Source organism: Gekko japonicus, unplaced genomic scaffold (assembly GCF_001447785.1).
Source record: "Gekko japonicus isolate JY-2015 unplaced genomic scaffold, Gekko_japonicus_V1.1 scaffold515, whole genome shotgun sequence".
Classification (NCBI taxonomy): domain Eukaryota; kingdom Metazoa; phylum Chordata; class Lepidosauria; order Squamata; family Gekkonidae; genus Gekko; species Gekko japonicus.
In genome coordinates, this window is record NW_015164680.1 from 928,620 (window position 1) to 943,002 (window position 14,383).

The window sequence follows — 14,383 nt, forward strand, 5'->3', positions numbered from 1 at the left end:
GGGTGTCCATGGGCATTTAAACAAAGGAGCAAGTTTCGGGGGCTGGGTGGCTTGGTGGCGCAAGTGGCTTTTATTCCCTCGCTTGGGCTTTGATCTTCCGACTACCTGGCCGAAGCCAGATCGCGGCGCGAAGTTCAGAGGAAGAGGCAGCGATTTTGGGAGGGGGATCTTTATCCGAGGACCCCCGCGGCTGCGGCTGTTAAGGGGAAGTGCGCTTTGATTGACAACAGGACATTTAAATACCCCCCATTTAACAAAAACAGAGTCACGATGGACCGGGCGAGACAGCCTCATCTCCCTCTGCTGGCTTTCCGCAGGAAGCTAATTTTAAAGGGCCAGAGCTCACGTTTCAGAGCGTGCCCTAGTCTGAGACATGGATATTCCCCCCCCCCCAAAAAAAAAGGTAACTGGAGGGTCTCTAACTGTTCCCCAGGAGTTAAGCCGCTCGCAGTGATTATTCTAGTGTGCTGTTTGCATTGGCAGACGGCTAGCCAGCCGACTTTCCAAATGCACCTGCCTCCCCTTGCAGGTGCAGAGGTTTCCCCCCTCTTCTGGCTCTGTGTTTGAACAGAGCAGATTCACTGTGTTCAGTTACAGTTGGATTGGTGGAGATTAAGCACTTTACCAGGAATACACATAAAATAATGTTGCGATGCTGCAGGTGGGTGCAAATATAAGCCCCAAAGTTAATTTAGGCATCTGTAAAACAACAAATGAAATAGCTTATTAGCCAATGTTACTGCTGAAGTTCTGAGAAAGGATTAAAAAAAATTTCATCTGGTTCCAGATACTTTAACTAGAGTTTTTAAACTGTTCTGTAAGCAGTTGAACTAACCATTCCAAGAGTGTTCTGTATATTAAATCCTATTGAATTTGGACCAGCACTCATGTGCTTAACAGCAACAACAAAACTAAAGTCTGTTGCAGAATAGTTTTTACACATGTGTAAATTTAGGTGAAAAGACGAAAAGCATACAGCATAGAATTGGACGGTAGGGAATTTCTGAATAATATTTCAAAGGCTCCTGTACAATAGAACAGATGGAAATAGTTATGAATAAAAGCTTAGTTACTTCAGAGGTATGTATGTGTGGTAGCTTTCTGCATTTGTTATTTGTGTGCGGGCAAGAGACAGTAAAAACTTTTAAATTGCTGCTCCTATGTCAATAAAGCATGCTTCTTGCAGAAGAGTCAAGATCAGCATCTGGTTGGTCAAATCCAACATCTGTTTAGTAACTGCTGGTCAGTCTTATTGCATAAAATAATCAAACATAAGGCTGTCTAAATATGCTGCCTGGTCCTCTGTATCCTGGTCCAGAGTAATTTCTGCCACATTTCCAAGTAAGAGTGTATTATCTGTATTGTAGTATTCATTTCTGTCCACAAATGTCTCCTTAAACTGAAATAACTTCTCAAGTGGTCTGAAAACAGCATTGTTGCTGCTACTGCTTGTTTCCTTCCCCTTTTATCACAGGAAAGTTCACAAGCAGGATATTAAAACACTACTAAATTTAGACTTCTGTAGGTTTATGCAGTGGTTGTTATTTGGACTTCTTGCATTGGCATTTTCAATCAATTCTTCATTGTGACACTAACAATAATTTTTCTAATTGGCTACAAATAAATTACAACTAGTTAATGTGTAGGTACTGCATGGAATTGTTCAGTGGATATTTCCTCATAGTTACAAACATTAGATCATCAAGGAGTGCTTTATCACAATGAAAGATCTTGAAGAGTTCTTCATGTTTTGCTTTGTTTTTTGGTATTTTGATACTCTTGCTTCATTTATAGATGTGGCCCTAATTTATTTGCTTTTGCTGCGGTTGTTGAATAAGTTCTTAAAGATCAGTATCACTTTAAATCTTTATAAGATCTTGGTTTTGTCGGTTGCCATTGTGAAAGTTATCCACATATTTGTGGATTCCCTTCCTCCCTTTTAACTCCATTACATTAGAAGATCATCCCCTTATGAATCTGTTAACTGTTCTTAGGAGCCTTTGATGAAGGACTTGTCAAATACAGCAAAAATTTATTTGCTGCAAGGATTTACTAGAGATTACCATTTTCTGCTTCTGGAGTTCAAATACTTGTTGAGATACCTTGAAAGGACTTTAATTTGTGAGGCATGACTTCCTTTTACACAAGCTGTACTGACTATATTGCCAAAATACTATGTTCAGCTGTTTGTTTACCTGGCATTTGACCTAAATGAATGTTAGGTTTGTGGGCCTATATTTTCCTGAATCTTCTTTGGACTCTTTTTTAAAGTGTTACTGCAGTCATTCTTATCTTTTTAGGTATAAAATCTGAAATTGCTTTTAAACTGCTACTGACACTTTAACTACCTTGTCAGTGCACAGTGTGTTAGAATAAAGCTATGGGTTGTACCTTGTCCACGAAGTGTTATCAAACTTAACAGTTGTTATGTTTTGTCTCCTGCAATGGTAGTACAGAGATGCACAGATGGGCCTCTGGAGTACTGATGCAGAGTGTAGGGCATTCATCACTTATCCTATTTTATAGGCTAACTTTAAACATGTTTGTTTTGTTTTGTTTTCCGCTGAGTCACAGCTGACTTATGGTGACCCCAGAGGATTTTCAAGGCAAAAGTTGTTCAGAGGTAATTTGCCATTGGCTGACTCTATGTCATGACCCTAATATTCCTTGGAGGTCTCCCACGATCCCACCCAAATACTAGCCAGGGTCAACCCTTCTTAGCTTCTGAGATCTGAAGAGATCAGACTTACTTGATGTAAATAGTGCAGAGTTCAGTGGGATGTTCTGTGAGGACTGAGTTCTGCTCTATTATAATAGAAGATAATAACCTCTTAGGGTATATGTCACCTACAGAGTTTCTCAAGATTTTGAATTTTTATAGTCAGTTCTTAACAAGTGAGCTTATTTTATGTATGAATGAGAAAATATATATACCCATATATGCAGAGGTGGAGTGTCTACTTATGGTAATAATAAGTAGCTGAGATTTGTATGTTTTAAATGAAAAGCATGGTAGCTACTAGCATATAAAGAATGTAGCATTCTTTGAACGTGTAGCCATATAAATTTACATTACATCCATTCTGTCTTTTTACAAGGCAGAGGGAGACCTGGGCCCAATTTAAACATGAAACCAGTGTCTAAGAAAAGCCTGCCTGTTGTGACATCCCCTGGCTGTTGTTTAAACTGTATTGCTTTGCTTGCACTTTAAGTATTAGGCATGTTAAACATCTGTGACCTGGGTGAACACCAAGATGGCATGCTAATGTTGTGCACGCAGCAGCTGAAGACTTACTTAAAAAAAAAGACACTTAAGGTGTGGAATAGACATGTTACATGCCTGAGATTTTTATATAGGGCCTTGGAGTGTTATACTTAAAACTAGACAGAGGTGTGCTCTTAAATGTAGTTGACTTACTTTCTTATTGCACTCTCTTTGTGAAGATTGTATATTGAGCAATGTATTTTGAGACTGCACATTACTAAATGCTTCTGCACTGTTTCCAGAAGCCTGGAAACACACTTCTGATTCTGAACAGCATCAGATACACGTGAAAAAGGTCCAGACCCTGGACCTTTTCCACATGTATCTGATGCTGCTCCGAAGTATGTTTTTTCTCCTGCTTCCTCACAGCATTGTGGTGAATTTGTGCACCTTGGATTTCCCTGACTTTTTTCTGATCTTTTGCAATCCTGCTTTGCTGTAAAGTTTTGAGAAAGATTGCACCAAAGCCTGGATGGCTCTTGTGTGGGAGGGTTGATTTAGATTTTCCCAGTCCCAGCCATAGAACAAGCCTTTTTCTGATCCCCATGGCAGCCTTTCTCCCTGCCACTGGGGAGCTTTTTTGTTTTAATTGGTAATTGAGTATTGTTATAATAATCTGTGTATCATATTCTCTTAATTTCAAAGGACAATCTTAGCCCCCTTCATTGTTGAGAGATGCCTTTCCCCTTATATCTCCACAGTGAAAAGGGTAGAGACTAACTTTTTTAGAAAATGAGAACTGTGAGTTCCTGGAACCTGATACCTAGATTGTCGTGTTAGAGTTATGATATAACAATATTCAATTGCTGTTTTGTGTGGAAAAACCCTGAAAATCCCCAGTGGCATAGGGAGGGGGAAGGGTGCTGCCAGGGGACTGTGTGTGTGTATGCGTGTTAAGTGCCATCAAGTTGCTTCTGACTTATGGCAACCCTATGAATTAATGGCATCCAAAACGCCCTGTTGTTAACAGTCTTGCTCAGGTCTTGCAAATCGAGGACCGTGGCTTCCTTTATTGAGTCATCTCATGTTAGCCAGGGGACTAGGGTAGAGAAAATGCTAGGACATCTGTCTTGCGGAAGCCTCATGCTGCTGTTTTGTATTGGCAGTCAGAGTGATAGTGATGAAACCATACAAGCCTGTTCCTGTGTAGAAAACACCTTGGCATCTTCCAAATTCAATCCATATATTATGATCCTCATCCAGAACTGGTGATAGCGCAGGCATCCACTGCTGAGTTGGGAGTTCTGCATACAGCCAAATCACATGGTCAATGTTGTCTGTTTTGATAGTAACAACCAATTTGTTTGGGATTGGTGTTGATGCTGGGGCTGAATCCCTCGTCGTGATCTGACAGTTGTAGAAGTTTTCATCCCTTGCTATTCTAAAACAAGCACTGGAAAACTCCCAGATCCTTGATTGGAAGAACATGGAGAATTTGATTTTATTACATGAGAACTGGTACTATTAGGCTGAAAACAACGTTAAGAGGAAATAAAATAAGTAAGCTAAAGAGACTGGTGTTTCTTTGTAAGCATTTGTATATTCTGCAATGCTAGAACAATGTTGCTGTGATCTAGTGTATTGGATCGCCTCACCACAATTATTCAGTATTGATACAGTTATAACCCACAGAAGCAGAATTCATTAGCATTGGTCTTATATATACCTTTTAAAGTGCCACATAGGGCAGTTACCAGTTTATTCAGTCCCTGTGTAAACTGTGCCAGCATTGGTTCCATTCCTTAAATTAGTTTTTGTGAAATTTCATTTTAATGATTTGTTTCTTAGCGTGTCATTTTATGTAGCTACTTGGTAGTCTGGGCTTAGTCTCTTTTGGGTAGAGACTTGCTAAACTTCCATATTTAGATTAGAATTTTATCTCTGAACAGTGTCAAGCATACTGCTACTTTTTACACATGACATACTGTTACGTTTCGAGCTTTCGTACTCAGTAGCAAATATGGCAGTATTATTTAAATCTTAGTATTATATAACTATCATTTTCTGAACTCATAAAATGCTGTAGATGTTTCATTTGTCCAATTATATGATTTTATTAAAAGTAAAAATTGCCAAGCAGTTACAGTATTTACCTTGAGAGCACACTCATCTTTTGATAAGAATTAGGGATAGGGGCCTCTTGTAAGTAAGTTTGATCAGATTAGCAAATTTGCTTGTTAGTTTTAAGTGATTTTCTTACTATCAGCAGAAAAATCTTAGCCTCTTAGTTGTTTTCCTGTGGAGATGGTACTTTTTCGTACAACCTATGACAAATGCAAATTATAACAGCAGTAGAACATAGATCTGTTTTCTACCATGAGTGATTGCTGTGTCTTAATGTTCAGTTTAGCGACACTTCTCAAATTGCTTGATGTACAGATCAGATTGTAAAGTAGTAATAATGAAGGATGGTATGTCACCCCTTGAGAACTGTCAAGTGCTTTGTGAAAGTCACTGAAATGAAAATAGGGTTAGAATACTGTTCAACAGATGAGTCAAATATTGTCACTTGGTTAGTTGATTTCCTTTTTTTTTGTCAAGTCTTCTGTGAAACTAAGAATGCTTTCAGTTGATGACAGCATGTATTTTAATTGCACCATGGTGAAAAGTGATAGAATTAATAGGATTCTTCATTCTGGTTTGCTTTCTTTCCGCTCTGCAGAAATTAGGGCACATATGCCGGTTTGGTGCAGTGGGTAAGAGCTGCAGACTCTAATTTGGGGAACTGGGTTTGATTCCCCACTCGTCCTCCACATGAAGCCAGCTGGATGACCTTGGGTCAGTTACAGTTCTCCCAGAGCTCCCTTAGCCCCATCTACATCACAGGGTGTCTTGTGGGAAGAGGAAGGGAAGGCAATCGTAAGCTGCTCTGAGATTCATTTGGGTAGTGAAGGGTGGTGGGTTATAAAAGCAACTCTTGTTGTTGTATGTTCTCTCTTGCATGTTTTCCTTGCCTCTGTGTTCTGGGTATAAGGTGCTCCTACCATGCTTCCATTCCTATTGCCTCTCTTTCCTCCATCACTATTTACTTGAGATTGCAAGACCTATTTGCATGAGACTTTCATTTCAAAAACCCTGCAGTTAATGAAGTACTTAATGTTGCTTCATAATAACAGCTAACCATTTAACTTGTCTTTGTTAACAGTTCTAATATGTTTATGCTTTAAAGACTGTTGTTTTACAGTAGTTTGTGGTTTGTTGAATAAGTGGGTCTAATGTCCAGTCACACAATTTTTATAAGCAGGAAACTGTGAGATACTGGGGGGGGGGATTCCATCCTGCTGTCCTCTTTCTTCTGTGTACCCTGCTGCCCCTCTCCCTCCCTTTTTCACCCCCTATCTCTTTTCCTTTCCTGCCCTCTTCTGCCTACTCCTCTTCCTCAGGCTCATATGCTACTGGCATCTCTCACCCTCTCCAGTCCCTCCCGTTTCTTTCCTTGAGAGCCAGTTTGGTGTTGTGGTTAAGTGTGCGGACTCTAATCTGGGAGAACCAGGTTTGATTCCCCACTCCTCCACTTGCACCTGCTGATGTGACCTTGGGTCAGTCACAAGCTCTGGCACAGCTGTCCTTGAAAAAGAGCAGTTTCTGTCAAGAGCTCTCTCAGCCCCACCCACCTCACAGGGTGTTTGTTGTGGGGAGGGGAAGGGAAAGGAGTTTGTAAGCCGCTCTGAGACTCCAAGTGAAGGGCGGGGTATAAATCCAATCTCTTCTTCTCTTCTTCTTCTTCCTTGCTGCTTCTCTGGTAGCCGCCATGCCTACTTGCTTGCTCGCAAACTCTCAGCACTGCCTGGTTGGTGGGCCAGAACATGTCACCCTCCCCTGTTCCCTTGCTCCTTCTACCATCGGTGTGGCTGCTCCTGATGTTCTCGGAAACAACCCTTTCCAGCCAATCCTGCTGGCTTTACTTGTTTATGGGGTTGCTGAGCAACTCTCAGAATGGTGGCTGAGATCTTGCAACATAGTGTTGTGAGATCTCAGTTTTTCTCTTAGTAAGTTATCATAAAAACCTGTTTAATTTATTTTCAAGTTTGGATTTTTGTGAAAAATTGGGGTCCGTCCCAGATTTGCACAGACATTCCCCCAATCTGTTCATGGCCCCACAGTATGGATTTTTTGAGCTGCATGTTCTGGGCCAGGTTCAGATTTAGATGTTTGATTATATTCTAGCAGGTGCGTGAGAGAAACCTCACTTTCTCAAGTATGTATGTTCTTAAGAACATAAGAAGAGCCATGCTGAATGAGACCAAAGGCCCATCTAGTCCAACATGCTGTTTGCACAGTGGCCAACCAGTTACCTCTAATAAGCCCACAAACAGAAAGATTGCAGTAGCAGCCTCTTGCCTGTGCTCCCCAGCAACTGATTTAGAGACATACTACCTATGGTATTGGAGAAGTAGATATCCATCATGATTCGTAGCCATTAACAACAGCCCAGTCTCCAATGAGTTAGTACACTCCCCTTTAAAGCCTTCCAAAGCCTTCCATGACCACATCCTGTGGCAGTGAGTTCTACTAATTAACTATACACTGTAAAGAAATACTTCATTTTGTTTGTCCTCAATCTCCCATCCTTCAGCTTCAGTGGATGACCCTGGGCTCTGGTATTGTGGGAGAAGGAGAAAACTTTCTCCCTGTCCACCTCTATGCCATGCATAATTTTATAAACCTCTATTATATTTCCTCTTACTTGCCTTTTTTTTGTAAGCTAAACAGCCCTAAGCATTTTAATCTATCCTCATAGGGCAGCGGCTTTAACTCCCTTATCATTTTGGTTGCTCTTTTCTGCACTGTTCCAAGCTCTACACTATCCTTTTTCAAGTGTGGTGACCAGAACTGTATACAATATTCCAGGGCAGTTTTATTCTCTATTCCTCTTGAAATTATGGCCAGGATTGAATTTGCCTTTTTCACAGCAGCTGCACACTGGGTTGACATTTGATCAAGTATCTGCTACCACCCCAAGGTCCCTTCATTTGACTGTTGCTGCTCATCATCATTTATATTATATATATTGGGATTATATGCATCACTTTACACTTGCTCATATTGAATCTCATTTGCCGTTTTAATGCCCATTCCCTCAGTTTGAATTAATTTGGTATTTCCAGTCAGTTTACCCACATCCACATCTCACACTAGGTTCTGGGCATCACCACTGGGTCTCTCCCTTCCACCAGGTTTCTGTTATGCTCACTATATGTATGTTTTATCTTAAAACCAAGCACTCTAACTCAGGGCTGTCAAACTCATTTGATATGAGGGCCAGATCTGACATAATTGTCTGTCGGGCTGGGTCATATGTGCCATAAAACTTAATGCTAGGTACCGGAGATATAAAATGTATAAAAGACAGCAGCTTGTAAGCTCTGAGTTGTTGTATCCTCTCTGAAAGGCCCCATGGGCTGTGGGGGGGTGTGTGTGCAGAGGAAAACCCACATGGACGGACTGGAGAGCTAGCAGTGCAGCACTAGGCAGATGCTCCCATGCTGCTTGACTGCGGAGGATGAGGTTGTTCTGCCATGCTGAAGCTACAATCAGAGTGACTCCACCCACTCCCCTCCTCAAGCAGTCTTCTGCTCCCTCCCTTGCACCAGTTGCTCGCGGGCTGTATGAAAGCCCTGGATGGGCCAGTACTGGCCCCTGGGCCTTATGTTTGACAGCCCTGCTCTAACTCCCCCATTTTGGGTTGGAGGCTTCTGGCTTTTGCATATAAACACCTCTGCACTGTGATTCTCTCTGGACATCTCTGATGTGTGCCTTTTTCACTGTGGCCCTTTGGCTTCTTTGACTATCCTGCTTGACTATCCTGCTTGACTTTGTCTTCACTTTCCTTATCTGTCCAATCCCCATTTGTGCAATTGGAAGCATTTTCCCTTTGTCCATTTGGAACAAATCCACCTAAACTGGATGCTTCTCAGTTCCTGTCAGCTTTCCGCCCAAGTTCAGTTTAAAAGCTGTTCTGCCACCTTTTTAATATATGCCAGCAGTCTGGTTCCATCCTGGTTCAAGTGGAACCCATCCCTTTTGTACAGGCCCAGCTTGTTCCAAAATTTGTTGTCCCTCCAGTGCCTAATAAATCAAAAGCCCTCCTCTCTATGCCATCATCTCATCCAGGCATTGAAACTCCCCAGTTGTGCCTGTGGCTGTGAAACAGGTAGCATTTCGGAGAAAGCTACCTTGGAGGTTCTGACTTTCATTCTCCTAACTAGCAGTATAAATTTGGCTTCCAGGACCTCATGACAACACTTCCCCACTTCATTGGTGCCAGCATGCCCCACAACTGACTCCTCCCCAGCACTATCTAGATGCAGTTTGACCTACTGGCTGCTCTGTTCCAGGAAGAAAATAACTCTTTACTCCAAGTCTGGCTAACAACTATCCATGCTATGTGTCTTCCTGCAGGTATCTTTTATGTGAATGTCTGGACCGGTGGCAACTTAGTTTGTATTTTTATTGGTCACTTCTTTCTTTCTGCCAGCCAAATAAAATATTTGTTAGAGTAACAGAGGCTGCGGGCACACGGGCAGGAAAATGTGGGGGGAAAGCGTGGCTGTTTGCCCCGGGGCTAAAAGCCGTGCGGTTGCACGAGCAGACATACTGTGGAGGTCCCGTGGAGGTCCCGTGGTAGGGGGAGGTGCCGATCACCCCACAGTCCTGCGGCGCGGCAAAGAAGCGGGGCGCGGGGCAAACGGGGTTGGGTTTTTTTAAAAACTCAAATGTGCGCATGCTCCCTTGGGTGCTTGTGCGCATCCGTGGAGACTTTGAAGGAAAAAAACCTTTTTGCGAGGGGACATGGGCGGGCGCCGGAACTACCACCGGAAACGGGATCAGACACCCGCCCTTGCCCCGCGGTTTCAGGAAACTAGTACCTCCGAGGTACTAGTTTTTTACCGCGCATCTTCCGCGGGAAGCCTTGGGTTCGCCACGGGAGCCCTATGCTTCCCAGATGTGGCGGTGAGATCGCGCCCGGAAAATCTTCTGTCCCTCTAGCGTGCCTAATACTCCGTGTGACCGCAGCCAGAATCTCTGCAATTGTTAAAATAAATATGATAATAATTTTGACATACTGCTGATATTTCTCCTAAAGACTATTTTGCCTGCAGTATAAATATTCTTATAGTTAGGAAATATCGCCTTTAATTTTTTAAAAAATTCAAAACATTAAACCATAGCCACAGTATATGACTTGATAAGGTGAAAAAATTAGAGAGAATTCTCAGTTGAAATAATGTTTCACTGCTGAATCTTGTATTTATACACAAAATATTGAGGTCAGGAATAAATGTAGAAATTCTTATTCATTGCGAGAACAAATATTTATCTGGGAAGTGCCAAGCATTTTTAGAGCCTTTTATTTAATATTTGTTGAAGCGTTCAAAGCACTTCATTCATTACGCAGTAATCCATATAGCAGTTCAGTCTGCCAAGAGGAATGAAATTCAGAACTGGTTCACACTGGGAGAGAATTCTGCAGGATGACTGCAATGCTGTGATGACCTAAAATGAGGGCAGTATTGCTGATGAAAGTATTAAGCTACATAATGTGTTTGACCTGTCTGCTTCTTACGGAAAGCTCTGCCTGTGCTGGTATTTTGAGATCATTGTACTGCATTGTGCATATAGTTTGTGACAGGAACTTCTGTCTTCATTGTATGATGCAGTTACATAATGGAAATGTCAGGAGGAGCACCTCCTTGCTGATATGGTATTACTTTGATGAAAACACTCCCCTGTTCTTCCCTTCTGTATTCTAAGATTCCATTTGTGGCTTTTCAGATTTTTAAATAAGCTATTTTAACCTGTGGCAGTCATTTATCAAATTCTGCTTCGGTGAATATTGGATCAGAGTGCTGAAGTATTCTTTTTTTGGAGCATCTGTAGTCTGCATTTCCTGGCATCAGTCTGCTGCCTAAAATCTGTCAACATGTTATACAGTTTAGTAGAAGTATCATTTAGGGTTTGTGTGATACTTTTGCTTGGTTGGTATGCTTACTTGGAGGGGAAAAACAGGCTGTTTAACTTGGTGATTGCTCATTAGGAAAATAAACATCCACGTGTATGTTCAACTTCTTTAGAAACTTTAGAAGTCCCTAATGCTTTAAACTGTGTTGTTTTCACTTACCAGTGTCTGTCATGGTGCCTGCTTTGATGGCAAAGTAATATGTCTTGATTGTTTTTAGTAATGGGTGAACCGGTCATAATCTGATCAATTATTTAGAACAACAGTATTAATTACTTGGATACCTAGTGTGAAGGTTGATCAGTCTCCTGGCCTTGTGCTTGAAAGTCTTTTAAGATAATGTTCATAAGAAATTATGATGCCCAGTTTTCCTAGATACTTCATGCATATGCAGGAGTTTTGAAGATCTCTGGGTAGTTGTAGCATGTGACGGAGAGATGGATATGAGTGGAAGGATTCTGTAGAGCTGCTAAGGCTTGTGGTAGAGTCTGAGGCTTATATCCAATGACCTCACTACAAATTACTCTGAAAACTCAACTCCTACCCAGATCATTTGAGGTTTCGTATAGAGATTTCAAAGGACCTATTAGCTGATCCAGAGTGAATCTCTTCCTTTTTGTTTTTGTGGGAGCATGGATCAGAATAACAGATCCAGTATAAATCAGAATTTGGCATAATCTCTAATATATTCTATGAGTTATGTACCATTTGCAACTGATTTCTGATGAATAATAATAATAATAATAATAATATACTTTATTGTCATTGTACATAGTACAACGAAATTAAAGATGCAATCATTTCGGTGAACCATACTCATATACACTCACACAACCATTCACAACCATCCCATAACTCCCCTTAAGGTTCACATTGCAACTTAAACCACCAATGTCACCCAAATTCCAATTTCATACAGCATTTAAAGCAATAATAGCTCTCGAATAAAAACTGTTTTTTAATCTTTGTCCTTGTTTTAATTGTCCTATATCTTCTACCCGAAGGCAGCAGTTCAAACAGGGAGTGTTCAGGGTGTGACAAATCCTGCAGAATGTTCTTTGCTTTCTTCAAACATCGAGAACTATACAATTCCTCCAGGAACAGGAGAGGGCAGCCAATAATCTTCTGGGCTGTGATGATAACTCTCTGGAGTGCTTTCCTCTCCACAGCCATACAACTGGCAAACCAGGCACAGATGCAGTATGTTAAAATGCTCTCTATTGAGCAACGATAGAAGGACATCAGTATTTTCTCACTCAAGTTATTTTTCTTTAAAAGTCTGAGAAGAAAGAGCCTCTGCTGGGCCTTCTTCACCAGAGCAGTGGTGTTAGCGCTCCAGGTCAAGTTTTGCTGATCATATTATTGGACCTACAAATGGTGAAAAGTGAATCCTCTGATTTATGCAAATATGGTGAAATGCAGTTCGGTGAATTACACATTCTTTATAATTTTTTCACATATGTAGCAGGCAAGCATTTATATAAAATCAAAATGTTGAAAATGTTAGATTACCAGATACTGAACAAATAGGATGTGATCACGTTTTAAGATCTGAATCTCTGCTGAAAAGCTGAAAGAAAGGTTCAAGATATGTTGGTCTTAAGACCGTAATAATAAAACTAAACTAAATGTTCAAGTTTCCTCCAGTTGGACTTTCTAATCAATGAAGAACTTGCCCTTGTGATGATGGGCTTGACCAGTCACCAGTAGGCATCTTCTAGAATATGGTAGTTTCTGATTAGCTGAATGTTTAACAAAATGATGAGAGGTTGACTTAATGGATAAACTCATAAAATGCTGGATAAACTCGTTTAAAATGCTGTGACCACAAAACTGAAAGCCTCTTCCCTATATGTTTGTTCATTTATAGCTGGACTGCTGCTTTTATTTCTGTCATAGAATGTATCTTCTCTTTGAAAATAAGTACAAATGGAAGACTAGATTAAATCAGGACTTCTTGCTTAATTGCTTAGATATTTAATTTTTGTAATTAAATCCATGCTGTTAATAGCTTGAGAAGCTTCCTACAACCACAGGTATCACAAACTCTGTTTCAGAATTTCTGGTAGGTGAAATTCTCAGGCCACGTTGAGTTGAAACAGTAGATTTGGCTTGAAAATAAACTACATGACACTTCAAAGAAAGCAGGAAGCAAAAGTACCTTGAACCTTGTGTTCACCATGTAATGGTCGAAACAGATCTTTTGTGTTTCTACAATGTGGAGACAGGTTGTGTATTTGCCACCTGGTGGCATAATAATGAGCAAACATGCAAAGTATTTCCCTTTCAGGAAAATGGGAATATAACTTATTTGAATGCCTTGGTAATATCAGCGATATGACAGCTGTCATTAAAATGTGCCAAACAAATGATATACTCTCTAGAATTTTTAAGTGTCTTCATATCTGCCACATATTGACACCGGGAGTTCTATATAGATAGCACTAGCTTTTCAGGTCAGATATGCCTTGAATGGAATTAATATTTAATCTCCATTAGTCTGACATTATGTGAAGTAGGCCTTTAAACTGGTGATTCTTGTGGAAAATGTTGAGTTCATTCTTCCTCGGCAGGGTATAATGCTGATGTTGCCACAAAAGCAAAGAGCTTCTACATGAAATCACTCTTAGCATTAACTTTAAAAGCCAACTGAAGTAAGAAAGCATTATAAATTTTTAATATACTGAGGTATAAAATCTGTTTATTTTCATCTTATGCTGTTGAATGACCTACTGCAAGTATGTTGCTGAGCTTTCTTCTTTAAAAACGGTGTTTCTCAAATTTTAATAACCTGATAGAATTAAAATTACTTGTTCCCCCTCTTCCCTCAGTGGTGCATGCTGTACACAGGCTGCCCCCTTTCAGAATCTGTAGCAAGCGATAAATGGGTGGCCTTCAACCTTTGCTTTCTCAGAACAGAACAGTGAAAATCATAGCGATGTTTTAACAGCAAGCTTAAATAAAATATCTGTACATGTTGTACAAGGTCAGGTGTTAGAGGGTAGCTGATTCTGTAGGGCCACAACTGAAAAGGCCCTAATCCAAGTTCTGATCAGTCACTCTCAACCCTTGTTTAGAAGAGACTTTGCAATGGATACAGCAAGAAACTTCTTTATTGATTAAGGCCCTCTTGCTAGAGTCCAGCGGAACATAGGTTG

At 40.7% G+C, this 14,383-nt stretch overlaps 1 protein-coding gene across 1 annotated transcript in view; it reads left to right on the forward strand.

The window, feature by feature from the left end:
• Nucleotides 1-14,383, forward strand: part of KDM7A (lysine (K)-specific demethylase 7A) — a 59,505-nt gene that overhangs the window by 870 nt on the left and 44,252 nt on the right. The window lies entirely within an intron of this gene.